This window comes from Sceloporus undulatus, chromosome 4, assembly GCF_019175285.1.
Source record: "Sceloporus undulatus isolate JIND9_A2432 ecotype Alabama chromosome 4, SceUnd_v1.1, whole genome shotgun sequence".
NCBI lineage: Eukaryota > Metazoa > Chordata > Lepidosauria > Squamata > Phrynosomatidae > Sceloporus > Sceloporus undulatus.
Genome location: NC_056525.1, coordinates 160,617,271 through 160,642,587, shown reverse-complemented (window position 1 = coordinate 160,642,587; position 25,317 = coordinate 160,617,271).

Below are 25,317 nucleotides of genomic sequence, written 5' to 3'. Positions count from 1 at the left end.
CAAAATAAACCGGTTGTAACAGCATAGGAGGAATAACATGTGTGTAGGCACATCCGGTAAAGTAAGTAATTGTTGCCAATATAACCTAAAAAGTACAATCAGAAAATATATAAGCAATTTCTGACTTTGTAAAGGGAATTCTAAGGGATATATAGATATGACCTTACTTACTTGTTAACCTCTATGTACCAAAGCAAAATAATGTCTCAATTAGTTTGTTAAAAGTGGGGAACTGTATACCACTCTATCAATCAAAATCTAGCACACCTGTATAACACAGCCTGAGCCATTTATCATGGGATGCGATCCTGTCAGTATTTATATCCACTTGGAATGAAATATTAACCATTACACAATCAGTAAGAGTTCAATATACAGGTATAAACCAAGAACAGTAGGAAGGTAAAGTTACAGTTTTTTCATTACAGCTTTCCTTCAAGCAAAGGGTCTGTGTCTGTAATGTAAAAATCCAGAAAGTTCTCTTCTTAGGAGTTTCCTGTTCCAAAATTAACCCCAGTACCAGACTTTTCTCAGTTGTCCAGAATTTAATGTCCATATCAGAATGTTGGAACTGTACAAAGTTCTGGACCATTGTTGCGGTATTTCTCCGCTTCCTTATGCAGCTTCTGTGTTCAGAAATCCTCATCTTGATTTTACGGTAGTTCCTGCCAATGTAGAGAAGGTTTACAAGGAACTGAATAGCATATGATGACCCCTTTTGTATCACAGGTTACAGTTCATTCAAAATAAAAAATTGTTGTTAATAGGTTCACAAATTCAGTGTTTTTTACTACAGTTTCTGCATACACTGAACTATAGCATGGAAATTCCCTTTGGTTTTCTTTGCACCAGCTTGACTTGAGCCCTCCTTGACTGACATTTACTGTGTATTGAGTGATCTGCAAGGTTCCTTGAGTGTTTATAAGCAAATATAGGTTTCTCTGAACACCCCCGGAGGTCCTGGAGTAAGTCCCAATATTTCAGGATAGCTGTCTGGATGTATCTTGTGTGTCTATAATGTATAGGTATAATCATTCTGGATTGTGCTTGCTTTTCTGTTTCTTCAGAAACGCTCTTTCTTTCCATACTTCTTACTTTAAACTACGGCTGTTTTAAAAACCCTTCCTGGGGTACCCTGGATGATAATGGTTCTATTAAAGTTTTAGCCTCTGTCAAATTCCATAAGGCAGAGCAGTTTCTTCTCAGAGTTAAAAACTGCGAATAGGGGTAGATTTTGCTTCATGGGGGGTGGATGGAACTATTATATCTAAGGAAGGAGTTTTGTATCGTCTCTTTCCTATAGGGTCAGTGATCAGTGAGACTCTCTTTAACCACCACTACATCCAAAAATTATCTACATAATCACAAATTCAACTCAAATTTAATTGTTTGTGTACATTATTGATGTATGTATGGATTCTAATAGGTCATTCACCGAGCCATTCCATATGATAAAAGATACCTTTTGAATTCAAATATATAGCTTTGAAGATATTCTCTTCATTCATATTGTACTGATGCTCAAGCTTCCATAATAGATTTGCTAATCTGGTGCAAATTTGCACCCCATTGCAGTACCAGATATCTGCCAATAGAACTTGTCCTGGAAAGAAAAATAATTCTGTTTTAAAGAAATCTCAGATAATGTACACAAGAATATATGCTCTCTGCCTCCACCCACATCTCCAAAGCACTGTACCATTTGTGTTGAAACATGTTTTCTGTTGGTTTCCTTTGTATCAGGCAGGCAAAGATGTCCCTCCCTGCAATGTGTATCACTGCAGGACCAGGATTGGATTCTGCATAAGCATGCTGGGGCATGTCTTTGAGGTGATAACTAGTTTTGATGGTATCGAAGTGGAGACCGGTTGACTTTCCTATCTGCTCCTAGACTACTCCAGTTATGCTTCATTGTAGCCTGTGAAACAGGTCATGACTGACAGCTTAAAAAATGGTGAGCTGTAAGATAAGTCTGCTTTAAAAGAAAAGGATGAAATGAAAGATCGAAGAACTTCTTTCTATTGCCAGAAAAAACATAACCTTGGGCCTTACCTTCTCTGTTTCCACTTGCACTCTCTGTTTTAACAGTTTTATCCCTGTGCATGCCTTCACTATCTCCATAAGTAAAGTTTTAGCCATACTGAAACGTGGTACATGTCAAGGTATTAAAGTTCCTGTACAACTCACTCATACAAAAAGACCCAGAGCACCATACCTTTTGTTCATATTAGAGATGAGACTGCTTCCTGACCACAACCAGGAAAAAGAAATAGGGGAAACACGTAATCCAAGTAGCATATATACCACAACTATCTTCAGTGTCAAGACTGTGTTTTATGAATTAAGGTGGAGAGGACATACTGTTAAAATGGAAAGAGGTACCTGTCCTTTCCCATCACCACAGACTCACTACAAAATTTCAGTGGCAAAGAGCCATTTAAAAAATGCAACCTCCATGTGCACCTAAGATCATCTTCTGGATAAATGGGATTCAATCATTCATGAGTGTTCTAAAACAGGTTTAAGCCATAAATCTTTCCTGTTTGAGAACATCTCTCTGAAACAGCTGCAGCAAAAATGCAACAGGTAGAATTTCACACACTAGAATGTACAGTAATGAGAAGACTCTTGCATTTCCACCTGTTAAAAGCTATTTCAGTGAGAGAGTCCTGTTAAGGTGGGGGGAAGAAAAGACAGAACCTTTATCAGTGTGGGTCAGAAGCATGAAGGGAAGACTGTTTAGTGGGGAGGGAGATCCTTATTCGCCCAATGTCTCTTACAAAAACAAATCCTTTGCATTTGCCATGAGAAAGCAGACAGTTCTAGAACTGTGCTGCTAATCATGCAGAACTCTACTTATGTTTCCCTCCCGATTGAGGTGGCATAGATCTGGAGGGAAACATGGTATTCCATGTATAATGTTTCCTAGTAAAATTGTTTAGATTTTTGTAATTCTGAGGGCAGAAAGTTGTGTCCCTAACAGGCTATAGGGAGGACAATGTATATTCCCTACCCTATAACATTTTCTTACCTTTGAGATCAGTAATATGTAAAGGGTTTCATTATTGGATGAACATTCCTGAAGGCCAGGTAAATCCTTTTGAGCCATGGAAACCTAATGGTGGACCTAGGACAAAGCCTAATCCCCAGTTTTAGAGGGGAGGATGTCAAGTCTCTGAATAAATCTTCCCACAAAACCCCTGTCATAAGTTGGGATCAACATGAAGTCACGAAAAATAAAACGGCAATTACCTGCTTCCAGAATTTTTGGGCCGGAAGTTCCTGCAGCCCTAACCAGCATGGCAAATCATAAAGATACGAGTTGCGGTCAGCCTCTAGAGGTCAGTATTCCACCCAGCTCGGATGTAGGACTCAGTTTTACCTCTATGAGCCCTTGATAATTCCACATATAATCTGGGTCAGGTGATACCATCACAGGAACTAAAGAATCTTCCTGCATTAACAGAGCTCTGATTTAAGAATATCAAGGGAATGAAGAGAAAATGGTTCCTTCTCTGATGGAGAAATGCAAAATAACATGTCACTAAAAAGCCCAAGACAATTTTTGAATCATCCTTAAAAGCAAACCATCCGACAACAAGAGGACTGATATATTGTTGCTTCCAGTGCTTAGATTATGTACAAACTTTTTCAGCAAGTGGGCCAACAACAATCTTATTTAAAAAAAAAAAAGTATTATGGCAATCTAATTTCAGATTGTTACTGTGGCAGAGGTCTGTCAACTTCTGATCCAATTCCAATGAAATTGGGTTAAATATATTTAACTGGTGCATTTAACACAGGATTCCATACAATGTAGACCTAGTTTGCCTAGCCCCTAATTTATAGATGCATATAATTTATTATTCTGTTTGCCATTCCATTACCTATCTCATGTAGGTAAAACAAACTATCCAAAAAGCAGGAAATGCCACCTCTACTGTAATTTTTTAAGAAATTATAACACTTGTAGAAAACCATAGTTAATGGCAGAAGTTTTATAACTATGGCGGGTTACAGATGGCCCTCTAGGGGCCATTTTCCCGCCGCCCGCCATTCGCTCGGAGGGAAGCCCAGCAGCCAGACCGCAGCTTCCCTCCGCAGCGAAAAAGGAGCGCCGAATGCGCTCCTTTTGGAAATGCGGAAGTGGCGCCGCAAGGGGCAGAGCACGCCCTCCCGGCGTCACTTCTTCCGTGACACATCTGGAGCACAGACGTCCAAGATGTCAAAAATGGCGGCGCCCATGTTGTATGGGCGCCACCATTTACGACGCGCTCCAAACGGTTGGGAGGGGCGGTTAGGAAGGGGCAACTGTTCCTAAACCTAACAGCGCCCCTTCCTAACCCTAACACGCACGGAGTGCGTCGTTAGTGGCGGTTGTAACCCGCCTATATTCCACCTTAGGTGTCTGTTTGATGTAAACTCCTATAGGCTCAGAGCTTCATGTCTCACACTGTTTTATTTCCTGGCATAAAATTTACAAAAAGTGGGCAGCAGAGAAGGAAAATAAGTGCTCGAGATAAAGTGGGGGGGGGGAATCATTTTTAAGCATTAGTGTTCAAGGTCCATCCATACCCAAATACCCATATATTTTTCAGTTTCCAGCAATCAATCTTATAGAAAAAATGAGAGCGCAAAACATTAAAGATATGCCAGATTTGTCCATAACAAGAGCCAGCAGTTAGTGGATTCAGTAACTGGATTACAACTTTCTTGGCAAGGTCAAGGACCCAAAACTCCCCCCCCCCCTCCCATGAAATCTGTTAGTATTGACATTGGACACGTCACACTTATTCAAGCCTTAGAAGGTAAAGTCACCAGGCCTCTGAATAAATCTTCCAAAAAACTCATCTGCTAGTTTTATCTCAGGTTCAACTCAGTCAGACATGACCACAACAATAGACAACCCCCATCATCTTCCTCCCATCCTATCCTATCTTTCAGTGCTGAGTGTATAAGCCTTTAATTTGGTTTACTCTTTTCTCATAAGCATGATATACTAAAGACTTTAATTAGTGACTTTATTTCATTAGCAATCTTATTGTATAGTTACACGTGCTATCACTTTCTGCTTCCTATATTATCCCCCAAAAGTAATGCAATCCAAAAGCAATAACTATAGCAAAAAGGATTTTGAAGCTATATCTGCTTTTTGACATAGAAAATGCCTTTGCACTCAGAGAAGCTAAAAATCTGCAAGAAGTAAATCAGAGTTAGAGGAATCCTTTGGCTTCAGACAAATTGTTCCCTATTGTTAATGTCGATGTAAACTGCATTTTTTTGAAAGTGTCTTATACCAGAACTGACAGTTTGGGATAAGAACTTAGAATTCAGATCCAATCTGTATCACATTTTTATATATTCTTTTATCTTCTCTGCTACATGAGCTCATAAATAAGGACAAAAATGATTACTATAGTACTTCTTTTGACATGAAAATGTAACATGAAAATCTGAGGCTTTCTTTTCTCCCTCTCCCCCACTGAAAATTGTCTTGACTGAAGAAATAATGAACAATTCATATATCCACTCCAAGGCCTAGTCCTCACCAAAGAAATAACCATAAAACACGCTGTCCTGACATAGCACACACATGATACCAACTACTTCCAAATGAGATGTGTGAGGTTTGAGACATTTTCTGGTTTGCTGTAAGTTGAAACATAACCTATCTACAAGGACAGTTAAGATGTGCAGCATCAGTCGTTTCTCCTTTAGATTGACAGTAAAGAATATTAGCCAAGAGACCTTAACCTTCCTACTCATATATCAACACCCATTACTGAACACATTACTCTAATTTACCAGTTGACCTCGGGAGTTGGGAATAATCAAAGCACATGTTAAGATGAGATGAAGGCAGTCCTTAAAATAAGCTATTTTATATCTTTTCTGGACACAGTTTAATTTGCTGCCCTCTTGTGGCTCCAAAAATTTAAATAGCATGGCTTTCTACAGTCTTCACCACCAACTGGATACCCATTTCAAGGGCCAGGCTTACCATTGCAGAGCTGGATCAGGCAGAAGATTTGGGATGTTATGAAAGGGGAACAGATTATTCAGTAGTCCCTTATTATTTCACTTTTCAACTGCCAGGGATAGGGAGAGTGGCTTGCCCACTCACCAGGTTATAAACAGTTAAGACATGTGGAATGAAAATAAATGGTATCACAACTTTATCAGCTATTAATTGTCACATCCAGACCACTTTTGACCAGAAAGCGGCCTCAACTGATGTACCATTTCTTATAGATGGTTCTCCTTTGTCACTGCCATCAGTTGATTTACCTAGCCTTTGGCTCAGGCTATGGCATTATCACGGGGCAAAATTCCAATTTTCCCATTTTACAAAAGCCACCATTTGCCAGATTGTTTTGTCCTCTTCTCCTATTTCCTATCCTACTAACCCTTTTTCTTCTTTTTTGTTATTCAGTCCTTCTGCCTGTGTTTCTGCCTTTTATAAGCCACCTGATGAACTGTTCCTTCCCAAAGGGTATTTTTCTGGGCTGCTTTTGTTGTATGCCTGTTACTCAAGAAACCCTCCCTGGATCATTCACATTGTGTTAATTATCGTCCTGTTTCTCTGTTTCTCCCATTTCTGTCTAAAGTTTTGGAGAGAGCAGCCCTTTTCCAATCGATGCCTTATTTGATTACACCTGACTTTCTTTTTGATCCATTTCAATCAGGATTTTGGACATGTAATTCCATAGAAATGGCTCTGACCCATGTAGTAAATGTTATTTTAGTGGCAAAGGCTCAGCAACAAAAATCAGTGCTGATCCTGTTGAATCTCTCTGCAGCCTTTGACACGTTGGGTCATCAGATCTTACTACTATGGTTGGCATCATTGGGAATAACAGAGAATGCTCTGTCCTTGTTTAAATCTTTTTGTTGGATTATTCCTCTGTTGTTTCATTTCAGGGAGCTGTGTCAATAACCTCCCCTGTAACTGTAGGGGTGCCTAAAGAATCACTATTGAGTCATCTTCTTTTTTATTACATACACTCCCACTTGAATTTCTTATTTCAGAGGTGGGTTTCCAATATCATATTTATGCAGATGACAATCAGAAATCCCATAGCTTTGATGGAATTCTGTGGTGGACTGCCTGTTGAGTGTTTCTCTGTCTGCTTTTATTGTTTGGCAACAGAAAAGTAGGGTATAAATAAAGTTATTGTTGTTATTATTATTATTATTATTATTATTATTATTATTATTATTATTATTCACCATCTTAAGCTGAACATGAATAAAACTGAGATCCTGGTGTTTCAGCCTGACTGCCCAGGAGCCCCATTGTGCACCACACCCGCACTAGGCTGTGACACCAATGCTCCTGAAAAATCTGCTTTTGTGAAGAAATGGGCTGCACATTTTCCTGTGTCTCTTTAAAATACTGAGAGGGTTGAGGTTCAGTGGGAGTAGAAAGGAGAGGCCCCATTTTTTATATATAAAAACAATATTTTTAATTTTTTTATTTTATTTTTTAAAACATAATATTTTACCAATTTTTCACTTTAACCACATGTACTTATAAATTCAGCAGCACAATGAGGCCAATTACAACAAAACCACTACTGGTATTCTCTTTTTTTGACCTCCTGTTGGCCAATAGTAACTTAAGAACCTTTGAAATTACTACCTTCCTTGTGGACCATAAGCACTTGTGGTCTTTGTGCTGTATGGCAGAGATGCCATTCTATGCTGGTTGCAGAGCCACTTTCAGCTCCAAAGATTTCTGCAAGACACATTGGCATATCTGGTGTGCCTGAAAGTGATGGTTTTTTTGGCAAGCAGAAATCACTTCCTGTCACTTTTTGCAAGTGCCCTCCTTTTATGGCATCCTCTTAAACTGCATGTCTGGCCTCAAACATTTATAGCCTCCCTGAAATGTCAGATTGTTTGGACCAGTCTCTCTGTAGGAGACAACTGGTTCTTGGGATAAGGCTGCAATATGGCCCATGAACCCCATGATTGTCATCCCATACTGCCTTGTCAAGAAGTTCAATTGGTAGAAATTTACTCTCACATTTCCATAAAACTTCCATCCCATAGTTATCCATTCATTGAAGCCAAACTGTGAACCAGGAGTGACATAATTTTCATACTGAGCCATCCAGAAAGTAAAACTTTGCCCACATATCAGCAGATTATGTTTCCTCTATGGTCCACACACCTGTGAAGGAGGTAAGACCATCAATGGGGAGAAAGAATAAGGAATCAATCAAGTTCCAGGTATGAGATACTGTATATTTTTTTGCAACTGCCTGACCTCCAACAACCCAATTTTTTGATAACCTGCTCATGATCACAGTGGTAGATACTGTCCCAGTTTGGTGGATCCACACAATGCAAAAGAAATTGACTACTCCATTGCCACGGGTCCAAGTGGTAGACAGCAAATTTTGCATGTTTATATTCACCAATTGCTACTTTGCATGTTCGCTGACTACTAGTTTGTTTGCTCTTCCATACTTATTTTCTTCTGCTATATTCTCATATTTTAACAAACTTATTCTTTTCCTTTTCTCTTCTCCATTATATCATGTATTTGATTATGGACAAGTAGTGGAAGAAAAGTTGTGTTTTCCATAGAAGACTAATCTTTTATTTTTATGCTGAACATTTCCAAACATGAAATCAGTTTTCTACCATGTACTTTAACAGGAATGCCTTCACCACCCTGTTTGAGCGATGACTTCAGTGCTCATATTGATAGTCTTTGCAGTCATCCCATGAAGGATTTTTGTTTGTGTGAACTGCACTTTGCTGTATAATTATGTGCATACTGGAGTAATGGACATTCCAAAATGTGTTTCCTCCACTGCAGAATATTCTTGGCGAGGGCACAGTGTGCATTGGGCTACAATAAATTCACTTTGCCTATTCCATAAACAAGAAATTACAAAGCAGATTTGAGAATTTTATTATTATCCTGACCAGGTTTCTTGGTTTCATTCTATTTTCACTATCTCTATTTTTTTACATCAAGACCCTCATTGAATTCTTTGGTATTGCTCAGTGCAGGTTTTACTATTAATTTGGGATTGCAACAGTCAGAACTAGAGTGCAGTTGAATGAAGACCTCCCATTCTTGCTCTGTAAAGTATGCTCACTGAAGCATAAGGCCACTTGATGCAGATAGCAAGATTTTGATTCACCAAGAACATTCTTCTTTGTGTAGTAACATTATCAAGGGTCCATCTCACAGACCATTCATATCACATCCAAGAGAATCTTGCCTTATTAAATGATAAGCTAATGTGACAACAGGGAATGATCTATGATAGTAAATGTGTACTACCTCCTTCACACAAACAAGTGATCTTATGATAGTGCCAGTTCATCATACAGAAAGCACTCATCTTACTGAATATGTGAAATATGTGACAGGCAGAGATGTAATATGTGTAAAGCTTTGTTTATGCTTTGGCAAGATTTATGTCCCCCTGCATCCTTATGTACATCTTCTTCATGCTATCTTCACATGCCATGTTCAGGAACCAAATGAATGTCTGCCCTTAACTGTGCATCTATTATAAAAAAAATTCACAACCTCACTGTACCAATGGACAATAGTAATGTCCACATCTTATATTTTCCCTTTAAATTAGATTCTTATGCACACAAATAGAAGAATGAGGTGATAGAAGCCCTATTCAGATTTGATTGAAGTGTGTCTATTAAATGTGAAAAGAATGGGAGAAAGCTACATCAGGCCTCTGTTGTAAGTACTGATGCCTGCTAAAAACAAACAGTTTCTGTTAGCCATTGAGTCTCTGAACATGAATTGGAAACAAACCTGGAAAATCAAGGGGTTTATTTCAACTCATATGTTAAAGAAGAAGAAGAGGAGGAGGAGGAGGAGGAGGAGAAGGAGGAGGAGGAGGAAGATTCACAAATTTCTTCAAGGGTCTAAATGATGTGAAAAGCCTCCACTTATAGTCAAGGCTCTAAGGTTCATTCTGTCACTCTGCACTTGGGAGAAGTAGTTAGAAAGTGGGAATAGTACAGACATACTTCTGACTTGTTGACTCTGACAAGTTCATAACCATGTAAATAGGACAATACTGCTCTGTCAGGAAGGATTTTGTCTTGCCTTGGGTATTATCCACCAGCATGAAGAACCTCACAACATTAATAATTTTTGTATGGATTTTTTTGTTTCCTTCCCCCTCTTCTCCCCTTTCTTTTGAGTGGTGTCTTTGTAGGTGTAAGCCTGAAAACAAGGGCTGTCTTGCATTCCTTAACCAATCTATGGGGGCAATACAGACAGTACAGAAGCCGTCCCTGTAAGCCCCGCGTCTGTGCTATAGCATCTGCATGTTGCAGCATAGACGCGCTCTCCAAAAGGAGCCTCCTAGAGCAGCTCCTTTTCTGCAGCATCATAAAAGCTATGACGCAACCTTATGATGTCTCTACCGTCTAGAAGTATGTGGGAGCTCAGGCGCCCTTACGTCACAAGACTGCGCCCGGTGTGGATGGGGCCACAGCCTTGTGACGTAAGTGTGGCAATATTAGGGCTTGGCACATATGGATGCTGAACACCATCGAGCCCTAATATTGTTGCTAATGGCTCATCTGTACTGAGCCTATAAGACACCTGAGAGCCTTTCCAGCTATCAAGTATGTTATAAAGGCTATTCAGTATACTAGACAGCACTCCTTCAGACTGTGTCTTGACTTTCTTTCACCCCAGAGCTGATTTCCTACAGTCTTATCATTCCCCTTCCTTTATCCCAACTATTCCCTTCTGATTTCTACAACTCATTCATAATGTATTTTATATTCATACAATGTAGTACTTGGGGTTTGTAATAATTATTTTCATATCAATGTGGAAGTTTGGCTTAACAACAAAACAAAAATAAAAATTTTCAGATATTTAACCTTGGAATAATGTAATGTGGAAGTACAAAAACAGATAACCAAGCACATTACAGATGCTAAAATGTTATATATTATTTAATTATTTAAGAATTGGATTGAGCAAGTGTCTTTCACAGTGCTACTGGTTGCTCTTAAAAATAAAGAACTTTTGATTTCTCCCAATTTTGTTTTCACAATTTTATTAAGTCTTTCTAATCTTCCACATATGTATTTAATGTTTTGGCTTTGATCAACATCGTTAATTTATCTAAGTCCACCATATTATAGAGTTTCACTAGCCATTCTTCTGCTATCAGTGTTTCTTTTCCTTTCCATTTTTTATGGAAAGAAATTCTCATGGCAGGTCAACATCCTCCAATACTTCTTTGTATCGTTGTTGTCTAAAGTATGTGGTGTTGTCTAGTTCATGATCAGCAAATAAAGCTCCAGTTTCATCTGAAATTTAATATGTATTACATTAGATATCAGTATGTGTAACTTCGACTAGTATCTCTTTACTTGGGCCCACTGCCACCACATATGAGAAAATATTCTGGGCTTACTTTGGCATTTCCAGCAGTTACTATTCTCATTTTTATACATTTTATAAAATAACATTTTGTAATAATTTTCGTTTAAGTCACAAAAAAGCTCAACTTTATATGCTTCTTCCTATATTCTGTGCCCACTTAATCACTGGCTCTTTAGCTACCTCTTGCTCCATATTATAATTAAGTAATAATTTATTGCATGAAGCCCTCTATAGAATGTGAAAAACATCAAAAGAAAGATGTTGGATATATAAAAATGTGTAGAAAATGCTAGGAGATTAATATAAGATGAAGACAAGAGAGGAACTACCAAAAGAGGGGATGCATTGTCAATGTTATATAAACAACTGAGAGAAAGATTCAAGATAGACCCAAAGCCTGAATGCATAAAACTTTTTTAAAATGAATTTGAAGTTATAATATTTGGGATAGACAATCACAGATTAGCAAAACCAAATACATTTTACTTTGCATTTTGAAGGATTTATGAAAATTTGCAACCTCTTTCCTATTCAGGCTGGAGATATATAGAGGTATAAACCATTTAAATGGTTGAGACACTCAAATTGTCAGATTCTTCCCCTTTTGAAGAGAATTACTTTTATTCCGCTGGAGCTGTCTAGAAGGCAAACATCCCTATTTGTAATTTCAAACAAAGTGGAACTTCACACTGGTGTTGGTGGTCAAGATCCATACACGCACCAAACTACTACAATGTTTGCTAAGACTGAGCTATTTAGTAATTCGGAGAGATCAGATTTACACCTCTGTCATAAACTAAGTGGATGAAGAACTGCAAGCAGAACTACCACAGTTCTTAGTTTTCACCTTCCATATTTCTTTCTGGATTTGTCAAGTGATTGGCTAAAAGCACTTATAGAACATACAGAGACAGGCACACATACCTTTTTTCAGTCTTGATTAATTCAACTTTGCCTTCTGCTACTATTTCTTGCAGCTTATTTGGCTTACTTTTGAATTCTGTTGTGGGATTTGGGAGGTATCTGTATTGCTTTAAATTCATTTAGTAAACCCCAAGAGGGTTTCAAGAGTAAAGCCTCTTAGCAAGGGATTGCAGACTTATTGATGAGAAACAGTTTGTCTCTAAGCCTCACAACCTCTCGAATCCAATGCAATATACTTACTTAAAGAAGTTAGACTTGTTTATCAGGCCTACTGATAATACCCAGAAATACATTTCTGGGCTATCTTCATTGAATATAAAGGTAAACTACACCACTGCCCCACTTATATGAATCTATATGCCAGCTTCAGAATTCTTGGGTTAAAACTGGATGAAACTATTATGATGCAATCCAAAGAACACAGAGAAATTTAAAACATAGGAACTGGATGTCTCAGAGAAGCAGTAGATTCTGTTTTGCAGCATAATTCTATTCAGATTTAAACTAAATCCTTTCCTAAAAATGCAGGATGCATAACACCACTACCATAAAAGTGAAACAGTCATAAAAATCTATGAACCAATTTCACAGAAGTATGTCTGAGAGCTTGTATAAAAACATGTTTACATTTGTTGAACAGATCATTTTATATGTGTACATGTGATCTAAATGAAAAAATCTCACCCAAAATAGAATCAGCAGCAGTCACTACCATGTGAGCTCAGCTGTGTGTGTGTGTCTGTGTGTGTGTGTGTGAGAGAGAGAGAGAGAGAGAGAGAGAGAGAGAATGCTGCCTATTTTTTAGAATACTCATGAGAGTTTTGGAAGGAATCCATGGTTATCATGTGTCTGTCATATATGTTGATGAACTATATATTGGTGTGCATATTGATTGGCCTTGATTTGAAAGGTCAAAGATCCATGCTCAAATTTCCACTCAGCCAGTAAGCTGCACTCACTGGCTGACCTTGTACCCGTCATACACAGTTGAGCCCACTTTACAACATTGTTGTAATGATAAAGTACAAAGGAAGAGAGCCTTGTATACCATTTTGAGCTCACTGGAGACATGTTGGGATATAAACAGAATTGAGAAAGGAAGAAAAACATGAAAAATGAAAAATGAAAGCCAACACAGCACTAAAATTAATAGAAACGGTGAGGGCTTTCTATAAATATTCATCTGCCTCAGATTTAAAAGACATTAAGCCAAAATGACATTAAGCCTGGATCAAAGGAAAAGTGTAACCCCAATCCACACTTTGGGCCAAAGGAAGCCCAATAAAGCTATATAAATAAAATGTGACAGGGTATTGTGACAAGCACAACACAATTTGAAAGTTTTGGGTTGTTTTTTTTTATGTACATTTTTACTGAGAATGTTCCTATTTTGATAAAACAATATAATTACCAAGAAGCTGGGTTGTTATATGGTTTTGGAAGCTGTCTTTTAGTCTTGAGGTTACTGCATGTTTATGTAGAAAAAGGAGAGAAAATAACTGTGCTTCCTTTTAGCACATCATTTACAATGTCAGATATCCTTGAAAACCAATGATGCTGCTATTGACACTTCTCAGTTCATCAGCAGGAAACTCAAAGGAAATTTATGTTTGGTTTGTTTTTCAGTATGCTAACCAGCACCAGGTGTTTCTCTGCTAATTCCCTGCTTAGTATTATGCTAGTGTAAATGTTGCAAGTTGCTATTTGTCCAGAACCCTACTGTGGAGAAAAGGCATATTGCAGTATTGGCATCATCTGATCAGAATGAAAAAAGGTGGGCACTACTCCCATGAGCAAGTATAAATAGGCAGAGTGAGGAGATATGGAACAGGACAGGGATCAGATAGAAGCAGAGCTCTGGGTTAGGAATTAGAGGTTTATTAGGCTCTGAGGGGTTTTAACAGTGAAGATGGCTGAGATACACTACTGAAAGGGGCAGTGGGAAGGGGTTTGAGTACCCAGGCTGGCCTAAAGAGGTCAAGTGCGGAAAGTGAATAGGTGTGGCTGGAAAAGACAAAAAATAGCAACAAAGTTTGGAGGTTCAGAGTCTAGTCAAGAGTCATATGTGAAACTGTAACTGTTTAAGCACACGGACACCATATCAACTCTGAATCCTCCAGAAGAGAGATACTGTAACCAGCTATCTTGTAAATAAAGTTTTCTTTTGTTCGGTTCAATGTGTGGTCACTTGGGGTATTTTAAGAAACTATAAGCCAAACACTACCAGGGTTAATAAGACTTTTATTGCTCAGAACACTCAAAATAGTGAGTCCCGTCTTCCTATAGAGTGGCCCAAAGGTAAAAGAAAAGTGTGGAAGTCACTCAAGCAAGGGATTTATGTTTGAACGTTTTGTCGTGAATCTGGTGGCAGCTAGGGAGCCATCACATATTTGTGGCAGCAGTGGGATAAAAAGACCCATTGTGCTGCCATCCGGGAAAAATATCTGGGTGAGTCAGTCTCACCTTCATATAAATAGTGACAGTGGTGACACACAGTTAAAGGGAGTGAAAGATTTTGAGAGATTTTGGCAGTGCCATGTTGTCACCTTCACATCTACATATTTTATTTATTCATTCATATTTTTCATGCCGTTTTTCTCCTAGAAAGGAACCAAAGACAGCTCACAATATAAACTGTGTTGTTATTTTCCCAGGTACTGTTTAATGTATAGTTTAAGGTGCTACATTCCAGGGTTCTTCTTTTCGCTTATTCCTGCCATATCATGCAGATGGGTATGCCATACTTCATAGGTTTGAATTAGGGATGTTTATTTTTGCTTTCTCAATTCTAGTATAAATAATTTCACACACACACACACATCATGGGTGAGATTAAGATCCTGTCAATGATTTTTTTATACATTGGGATTTTATTGATAAACAAACAAACCAACAAAAACCATGTTTATGCAAAAGTCAGTCACACGAGTTTCTGTGCATTTTTTATTTTTTACATGAAAAAATGTTCATCAAATAAAGCAGTGAAGTGCAAAACCATATTCTTGACAGGATGTCTCAACACTACATCAAGATACCACCCTCTTTTTCTTTACACAACCACAACACCCTTTTTCTCATCAAGGTAGAGACAATTTCTGAATATTCTTTACATTCAGATGTTAAAAAGCCTACACTGACTTAGTCAAGCTTAAATAAAATAAAAGCACTGGACCCTATTTGTTCTTGGAAGATATGCAAGGTTAGTACTTGGATGGGAAACCACCGATGAATGCCAGGTGTTGTATATTACATTTTAGAGGAAGAAACTAGCCAAACCACATTCCTTGCCTACAAAAACTGTAAATTCATGGGGTCACCTCAAATAGACAGGCAACCTGAAGGCACAAACACTCATATACTATCTTGATATGTCTCTTGGTCTGAACTGCACTAATTTCCTTTGAATTTTAACCTCCTGATATGGCACAATGTACTATGGATCTCAATAATCATAACCCATGCACTGTTCAAAGCATCAAGCTTGTCTCTCCCAGCATTGTTGTCGTTCTGTGTCTTCAACATATTTTGCAGGGATCTTTTGTGAACAGAGAAAAAGTGACCATTTAAAGCTCATTGCTTGATAACTGCTCTTGTGTCAATCCACCTGTTGAGGTAAGGGTACAGGTTCCTTGTAAACAGCTACAGATACAGTTCAGGACAATGTGATCGCAAAAGCAACAGGAACACACCAAAATAGTTGTAAACATTTTTAAAAAACCAGTTTGATTTGGTCACCCTGTAAATTATTTAAGAGGGTTTTGTTTTGTTCTTTTGCTCAGCCATATTAAAGAGTCTTCCCAGCTCATCTATGAGACTTTCCCATAATGGGAAAATATGCCAATTTTTCATGGTGTTACAATGAAACAGATAAAGAAAAAGACAACACACATTTGTATTACTCTTCAGGGAATGGGTCTCCCAAGAAACCTTTTCTTGGTGGAGTAGACAAGACAGGAATTTCCAGGGCTTTAAATAACATGACACCCTTGACCAGGTATTATATTCTTTCTATGCAAGAGGAAGTCATGGGGAAAGAAAAATGGAAAAGGCAGGAATAGGAGAAAAACATGAAGCAGGAAAGTGAGGCATCCAGTGGAAGAAGAAGCAAGTAGGAGACAAATAGTGATGGCTAGAAGAGAGAAGCTAGGCAGAGTCTGGAAGTAAACTACTACAAATAACTATATACTTGTAATCATTTCACTTTTGCAGTAACTAAAACATGACAGTTATATTAAGATTGTAGCATAATTACAGATACCTTCACTCTCTGTGGTGTAATTATAACTTGTCTCTTCGCTTAAATTTATTTTGTAACCTATTTTTTACATAACTAAAAGGTTAGCTATTTTAGCAAATATTGCAATTTAGCACATTTGTAACTAGAATGGTTACTAACTATTTTTGGGGCCTCAGCTCTATAATGTAGCTAATTACTTTTAGAAAGTAACTGACAGAGGTATGTATATGGATGAGTAGGCAGGGGATATCGACATTTGAGCATCTGGGGATGAAGGGGCCAATTCAAGAAAGTTCAGTGAAGCTTAAGTGAAGATTCATTACCAGACCTGGTCATACTTAGAACCAGCTCTTGAAAATTGATTGGTCCTAAGTCAATAATGTTTGGCTTAAATCCAATAAAGATTGACTTTAGTGCAATGTATTTCATTAGGTCACTTCTAACTGAGTCGGATTTGAATTCCATATTATGCCACTTCAGGTTGCTTGTTCAGGTTAGATACTACAGGGCTCTTCCCACCAGCTGGCAGCACAGATGTTTTCATTCTTACACAGCTGGAGAAGAAGCTGACATCTGTGGGGCTTAATGGACTGATAGTCCCTGGTGTCTTAGATGCATCCTTCAACTACATTGTTCTCCTTCTGAAGATGAGTACTGGTACCTCCTCTAATTATAAATCATTAGACTACCAATGAAAAACAACAACAACAAAGAGAGATGAATACCAAGTGAATTTACCTTGACATGTACTCTGCCATCAGGGATTTCAGTAACCTTCCTCAAAGAAATATTGAGAGGCAGAACATTTTTTAAGTGCTTTGATTTCCTTGGGCAAAATAACAAATGAAAGCACTCCTCCTCCTCTTTAAATGCAAGCTTTCATTCCATTAACAGTGCAAAGGAATCAAATAAACTGATTTTCTAAACAAACAAAACAAAACCCAATAGCATGTAAAGACATTTTTTAACATACACATTTAACCCATCCCTGTTATTCTGTTAACTTCAGCTAACAATGATGTGGTATTTTCTCTCCTCCTTTCATTCATAACTGTCAGGAATTCATGCTTCCCTATTTTCCTCAAATGTTGTCAGTTACATGTAATCCCCATGAGGGGGGGGGGGGATCTAATAAGTAATTCTTCATACCTGTTATCCAGACACAGATTTACTTGAGTATTTGTGTTGCAGAACAAGTGAGAGCTTCATTCCTGTTCATTTTTTAAAGAATTTACTAAAATTCACAAATGTCTTCATATTTGGGGGGAGAGTTTAAAATCCTGGATGTAAGATGAAGTGAAACAAGCCAATGTATCTGGGCAAAAGTCTTTGAATCTTTATGTCTTGGAAGTCTGACTTCAAATCTCTATGCATTCAACCGTGATAGAGCTGAACTAAAGTTACCACAACTCTTTTTCTGAGAGGCACTTTTAAACTGTTTTTGTATCTATTTCATTTAGCCACTATACATTGTGTTTTGTGTTTTAACATGTTGTACCCTGCCTCAAAACCTTGAGAGACATGGAAAAGAAATAAATTTCATCATCATCATCATCATCATCATCATCATCATCAGATTTTGAAGAAATTGGCAAAAATAAAACATTTGCTGAGCTTGTAAATAACAAGTCCAGACACAGAAATGGGTTATAAATGGGCCACTTCATTTATACTTTAACTATTTATGTATTTCTAAGAGATCTGCAAAACTGGGGGAGTAACCTAATGCGGGAGCAGCTGTGACTGATGGTCTATTCTCCAGACCACCCCCTCAGCTATCCCTGGGCAAAAGATCTGAGCCCCAGGGATAACCCGTAATTAGGTTGTTCCCCAGCCAGCTCACATTTGGAACACCAACCTGAGATTTCCTCACTCAACTCATTGGACGTCAGTAAGGGTGTATACGTTAGGTCAACCCCAAGGAAGGTCTCTTTCCCTACCCCTCTAGTCACAAGACCTAAAAAGTTAGTTTCAAAGACCTAATATTCATTGCAAGAGGGTGCCATAGGTGTTTTATCTGACTGCTATATCTTTCAAGGAGGCTTTTACTTTTCTTTCCACTGGGGGAGGGAGGTTGGTATTTGGCTTTCTGGTACTCAGTTGATCTCTATGACTTGATTATGAAGTCTTAGCCTTGTTACAGTTTCTAAACGAGCAACTTTCTCCACACAGTGAACACTAATGCATTTACAGGGTTTTCATATACACACCCCTTGAGAACCAAATTCCCAGTATAACAACCTTTGGGGTTGATTTTACCCTTGTTGGGAATGAAAGGAACCTGTCCTGTTGGACCAAATGACTGCTGTGGGAACAGTCTCCCTGTGTTGGTCAGGATGGAGTCATGAGCTGCATCCAAAACTATGAATGCATCATGTCCCACCGCAAAAATGCATAAATTGTGGCCCACATATGATAAGCATCATCATAGAGGAGCCAAGCAGGACCAGAAAAGTCAACATAGGCCTGATGTATGATATCCATATACTGGATAAGGGCTGCAGTTCAGATGGGCTGAGACCTGGCTATAAAGCCCATATATATAAATGTGTCTGATAGCCACTTCAACCAGTTACATTCAATCTTTCTCTTATTGAGCTTTTCCTGTTTTTATCATTCAAGTCCTCCCTGTCTTTCTTATCGAGCTCCCGATATAAGAGGGAAAATATGTTGATAAATTTTTCCTTTAAAATTTTATCTCTAGTGGACTTGGATACATGGTCTTCTAAAGGAAGATTAACATCTCCAGAGGTTATAGACCAATCATAACCAAATGGAGCTTGAAGCCTAAAGGTAGACATCTCTCCCATAAAAGGATTTATAGGGAGTGTCCCTGAAAAACCTACAGGCTGGTGGTCCCACTGGGATGGAGACCAAAGCCATCCTGCCTGGGGGAAAGGCATAGTGCTCATAGGATAGTGTTACCAGTTGGGAATTAGTCTGTAAAGATGTGGACCAACTAAAACTCCATGGCCAAGTGACCCCAGTATGGATTAGATGACCGAGAGGCCTCACCTTCAGAACTGTTCTTGAAAATCACCTTCTGTGTGACAGATGGGAAACAGAACGGGGACCTCTGGTGGCATTGGTGGCATTCTGGTGTGCAGTAAAATAGATGATATCCCCGTTCCATTCCCTCCCCACCCCCTTCTGTTCCGCGCCGGGCCTGTTCCCCATGGCCCATATGATGAGGTCCTTAATTGCTAGGGGGAACCAATAAAGCCTCCCCACTTCCCAAAACAAGCTGTGGTTCTACCTGGTCAGGGAAAGCATGTGAGGCAAAAATTACTAAAAGAGAGGGCCCAACCCCCAGCCACACACGAGATCTGGGAGAGTGGGGGAAAGTGACCCAAGGCCTGCAAATGGTCAGACACCTATCCACCAGCCCACACAAGCAAAGCGTAAACAACACCCCCTCCCAATACTCAACCGGACAAGGAAGACTGCAGCCATGGTATATTCCCCTTGCTGTACCTTTGGACCAATCCACTGCAATCTGGGATGCTGGCAAGGAATCCCACCAGTCCTAGATGGGGTCACACTTCCCCTAAGGGACTGTATCAGCAGCTTGGGGGTAATTCTGGATTCATCGCTTCAGCTAACTTCCCACGTTGATGCGACAGCTAGGATCATGGATCATGGCTGCCCAGAGTACAGTATCCGTTTGGGGCCATAGGGCCACACCTAAATTCAGAAGATTTCAGCTTAGCGTAACAGAGGTTAAGGGATGTGGTGGCTTAGTGGTTAAGATGCCAATTTTAACAATCAGAATATCACACATTTGGCAGTTCAAGGCCCGAGTGCTGCATGATAGGGCACACTCCTGTCACTAGTCTGAGCTTCTACCAACTTAGCAGTTAGAAACAATGCAAGTAGATAAATAGGTATTACTTCAGTGGGAAGGTAACAGCATTCAGTGCAATCATACTGTCCACATGCCCACCAGAGTAGTCCTTGAACAATGCTGGTTCTTTGGCTTAGTAACAGAGATGAACACCACCCTCTACAGTTGGTTATGACTAGACATTCATGTTAAAGGACTACCTTTATTTTGTTTTTCTTAGAGAGTTTACTTTGGCTAAGTGATAGCAACAATATGGAAATAGACACAGTTCTTTCTCCATATACTACAGGAAAGGAAGTGGATGTCCCAAATGAGTGCTTGAACAAGTTAAACAATTACATGAGAAGCTATAAACTGAGATGCAATCTAGATATGACTCAGAACCTTATTCTCTTATATATGCATACAGAAAATGAGCCAGTCTTTGGAAAATATCATAAACCAGATTGGACTGAAGGTCTGCTTCAGCCTCCATCATCTATTCTGACTACTATCTATTCTGAATATTATCTGAAATTTGGTGATGCTATTTCACAGCTCAGAAAGGAATCCATTGAACAAAGTGCTTCATCCTTTCTCCATTATCAAAATGCAGACTGGTCACATTACTGAGTGAGAAGGACAGCTGAAAAGCTCCACCCAAGAGCCAATCAGAAGTCCACTGATATAAATGTGATAGAAAGGGTCATTTTTGCAAGAGACTGTACCTTCTCCAAAAGGATTCCAGTCAATAGTAGCATTCCAACTATTCAGTCTATAAGACAAAAGGAGTGCAACCAGCAAGACTCAACCACTCTCAGCAACAGGTCTCACAAAGTTCAAATGTAAAGAAGTAATGTTATTTTAAAGGGACTGGATGTAATATTCTGAACTGCAAACTACCTAACAGAATGGTGCAAACCATAGCAGATGATAACAGTCCTAGCAGATGTGCAACTTCTGTTGAAGAAAAGGCAGTTAGGCCCCCATTTCAGCTAAGAACTGAAAGAAGAAGCACTAAAGTGCTAGATCTCAGATGCAGTGATATGTGGCCCATTTAATGTGCTCTCCTTTGGCAGAAACAGATATATTTTTATTTCTGTGGATAATTAATGAAGCTATTGTAACAGCTACCTCCTGAGAGAACAAAATGTTAAGCCCAAGAGACTGCTGGAGAAACTGCAAATCAAGATATTTGGACATCAGATGTTCATGCAGTTGAGAAAGGATGTTAGGGTTAGCCCCCTTTGCATGCTTATTCTATATTCTGTATTTACATGCTACTCTGTAGGGGTTTAAGCATAGTGTATAGTTATAGTGACATTCTGTTTGTTAGTTCTTCCCCCTCCCATGGTACTTCTCACACTTCCTAACAATTTGGTGGCACCAACAGTGATAGGCAGATAGTAATAAGCAAAGCTTGCCCAGTGTCTAGATTAAATGAAGTATTCTGGAAGTTTACTCAGCATCATCATTCTCGTCGTTGTCATCATCATCATCATCATCATCATCATCATCATCATCATCATCATTTTTTACTTTTCAAAATGCTGTTGAAAAGTCAAGGTGGGGAACTTGTGCTCTTCCACTGTTTCGTATACTGCAACTGCCATCAGTGTCACATTCAGGGATGATAGGAGATTCAGATTAACATTTTTCTGAGGGCTGAAAGTTCTCAGTGATATTAAGTTCATAACATTCAGAACTCAAGATCCAACCAGTTATTCTGTTGAGTTTACCACCTGCAACAAAGTTGCTGCAGCAAAGTCAGGGAGTGAAAAATGCCTCTGGCTGCAATCCCACCCTTAGGATGCTTAAATCTCAATCAAATCAATGAGCCAGAGCAACGTAAATATACACTGGATTGCAGCCTGATGCCATTCTTGATCTTTATTAACCTCATGCAGGATCAGGACTATAATACTAGTAACAAGCTAGTGATGATCACATTTATGGCCTTCCTCTGTTACATTCAGTGCAATAGCTTTATTCATAGAAACTGAAGTAATAATGTGTATTTCCAAATGATGCACAGTTGTTTGCACTGTGTTTTCTTCTCACATCATTAACTGAGACAATGAGAACATCAAACATCAGTCTCTCCAATCCATCTGAGCTGATGATACATTTGCAAATATAAATCCAAATTTGATTGAATGGCACATGTTAATCCACTATTAGCAATCACTTCATTCATACTCTAATTAGCCCCCAAATCTGAAGTCTTTTGAAAGCATTATTTTATTGATATGAACTATAATACTTCACACCGGAAAAAACCCACATAGCTTAGTTTCATGTTTGTTTCCATAGCATTACACATCATTCAATCTGGGCTCCTGATTTCAATGTTAGGGTTCAATTCTTTCTGTATCTAATAAACTTTCTCTGCTGTGATGCATATTCTGCATTTAAAATGCTAATATTGAAAAGGCAAATTCAATCATAGACCAGCACTCTAATAAAAGTGTGGTCGCTACACACCCTGGGTTCCCTGGAACAGGAAGCACATGATTATGAGGACAAAAACCACTCATATATAACTTCTTTTTCCCTTACAGAAGAAGTGTATAGGGAAGTGGCATGCAAACATTCATGAATAAGCCTCATGCTTTTACAAAAAACAGTTTTCTGGAGTGAGGTGGGGGTAGAGGAAGCATACATTAAATGGGTAGATTGGCTAGCAGGTGGCAAATCAGCATGAGTCCATATTGAAATCATAGACATTTCATGGAGCAGTTTCCATCTGAATTGTAGCTTTAATACAGCAGAGGATGAGCAAGAGGCAATGACTATGGGCCTTAGAGATTAAGCAGCCACAACTGATTATTGCATGATTGGGAAGCAGCAGGATAAAACACATGGATATGAGTGTGCACTTTTTAAGAAAATTAAAACTGTTAATCAGCAGTTGTCAGAAGATCAAATGTAGATTCAAATTTCAGTATGTCTGTTATTTTCCCTTTACTAAAATGCCAGAGGCAGGGCTGTGGTATAGAGCCAGGATTGTCATTGTCAAAGGTCTGTAGGATCTTGCTTAGTAGGGACATGTTCACTATTTTCTCCACCCCACTTTCCTTACAGTTTAAGGTCTGATTTTCAAAGTCACTGGGGACAGACAGTGGTGGATTTTACCAGGATCAATATAATATTGTATGCTATCCATATTGCAATGCAAAGTTTGTGTCTATTATATGCACAAGAACGCAATATGGAGAGAATGGTGCAGGACTGCATTTTGGATTCCCTTTGAGGTCTGGCTATGGCAATGCAGGGAGTGCCCCATACAGCTCTCAACCACCTGAAACCCCATTGGATTCTGATATCCACAGGGGATGCTGGAACCAAACCCTAGCGGATATCAAGGGCCCACTGTATTTTATTATTTTTATTTATAGCCCAACTCTATCCCAATACTAAGATCCAAGATCAATATCACAAAGCACATTACAAATGTATTGTAATGAGTGCAAATGATATATTCCATCCACTTTCTGTGCATCATGCATGATTTTCTAAACCTCTGTCATTCCCCCATTCACTTTAACCTCCCACCAAAATTTAAACACCCCAAACTTTGTAACCTTTTCCCCCAAGAGTGACTACAATTATAGTTCAGTTTGACATAGCTGAGATCATGAGACTAATGCCATTTATCCTTGTCATTTCCACTGGCAGGCAATTATCTGTGCAGAAAGCAAATCAGGACAAGGTTTATTTGATAGTATTATTGCCCTTTCAAGTGCATGTCCTTAATTTAACTGGCTGCCCAGTGGTCACTTTGGGTTACACGTTTCCGTAATAGCTCAAAGAAAATGTATGGGCTTGCTGAGGAACATTGATGCTTCTCTCTCTTCAATCTTCATTAGAGTTCGGACAAAACATTTTTCTTTTTCAAGGGAAGCCCAAATGTTTTTCCTTTATGGCCAACGCTTTTGAAAGTCTTGCATCACTAACCTGAATGAGTCAGTCATCTCAGGCAGAAAACTTTAGCCATCACATAAAGCCTGCAAAGTTTTAGTTTTTCAATTAGTTGTTTACTGGTTATTTCATGTTTATTACCAGGAATGAACAGATACATGCTTGTGATGTTTCATGTGTCAAAATGCCTTAGAGCTTGTTCCCACTTAGGATTTGATACGAATTAAAATAAAACGTTTTTAATAAAATCGAATTAAAATAACACAGTTGTTATCCCGCTTTCAGAATCGCTTTATTCATCGTTCCCATCTGCTTGTTTAATTCGGATTTTTTACCTGCAAGCATTCAGTAAGCGTTCTCACTTGGCATGAAATCGGTGTTTAAATAAAGCGATTCTTCTCCTCCATACCTTATTTGGAGTTGTCAATCAATACTACGTCAGAATGACGTAACGTTAACCCGCATTAATCTGAATCGATTTATCTGTGACATCGTTTCCATCTCTGTGACCGTTTCTGATTCGATTTATTTTTGGCGGTTTTTTTTTAAATGGACCAATCAAGGCGCTTAAACGATCAAACGTCATAAGTGCTGTCTGCCTTATTATATACATTTTCCCTCCGAATTTAGTAGGAAACCAAAGCTCTCTCCAGAGGAACTATGGGATAGGTTTTCCAGGGCAGCATCCCCGCTTCATGTCTCCTAAGACAGCCAGGCAGAACCCCTTCAGAGAGCCCACAGAGATCAATGAGAAGGAGGCTGCTGGCAATGCGAATTTAGTAGGAAACCAAAGCTCTCTCCAGAGGAACTATGGGATAGGTTTTCCAGGGCAGCATCCCCGCTTCATGTCCCTTCAGATCAATGAAGGAGGCTGCTGGAAAAGCAGGGAGGGAGCACTCTTCCCAAAGATTCTCTTTCCAGGGTTGGAGGAGAAGGCAGATTCCGTTTGAGAAAGAGAGGGAGAAAGGCTCTATCCCCCCCCCCATTGATCAGAGCCTTTCCCTGCCTGGG